This window comes from Buceros rhinoceros, unplaced genomic scaffold, assembly GCF_000710305.1.
Source record: "Buceros rhinoceros silvestris isolate BGI_N320 unplaced genomic scaffold, ASM71030v1 scaffold13241, whole genome shotgun sequence".
Lineage (NCBI taxonomy): Eukaryota > Metazoa > Chordata > Aves > Bucerotiformes > Bucerotidae > Buceros > Buceros rhinoceros.
In genome coordinates this window covers 1-500 of record NW_010395012.1, presented here as the reverse complement: position 1 = coordinate 500, position 500 = coordinate 1, and positions in this window count along the sequence as shown.

Sequence of the window (500 nt, the reverse complement as noted above, 5' to 3'; positions counted from 1 at the left end):
TGGGGATGGCAGTGCCAGGACCACCCCCGCCGGGGCAGGCAGGGCTCCCCGCTACCTCCGCCCTGGCCGGCCTGCTGAGCACCCTGGCGTTAGCACCGGGGTGACGTTTTCTTTCCACCAAAGCTATTCTATGCTAGGCGTTGCTCTCGGGTCCCTCCCCAGCTCGGGGCTGGGGCTGGCAGGGGAAGCCGGGCTGCTCCGGGGAGCCTCCTCATGGAGCTCGGACCCGCAGTTGGGGGCCAGCCTGGGGTCCCCTCTTGCAGCAGTGCCCTGGTCTGGCTCATGCCAACCCGTGACGTTCCCCCGTGTCTGTGGGGTGCAAACGTGAGTGCCCAGGAGGCACAAACACGTGTCCTGGGGTGGGACACGGGTGCCACATGTGTGTGCTGGGCAGTGCAGAGAGCCCAGGGAACGTGAGGGCCCCGCAGTGCCGTCGCCTCTCCCCAGCCGAGGCCCCGGTGCCCCCGTCGTGGGTATTTTTAGCCGTGACATGTGTCACC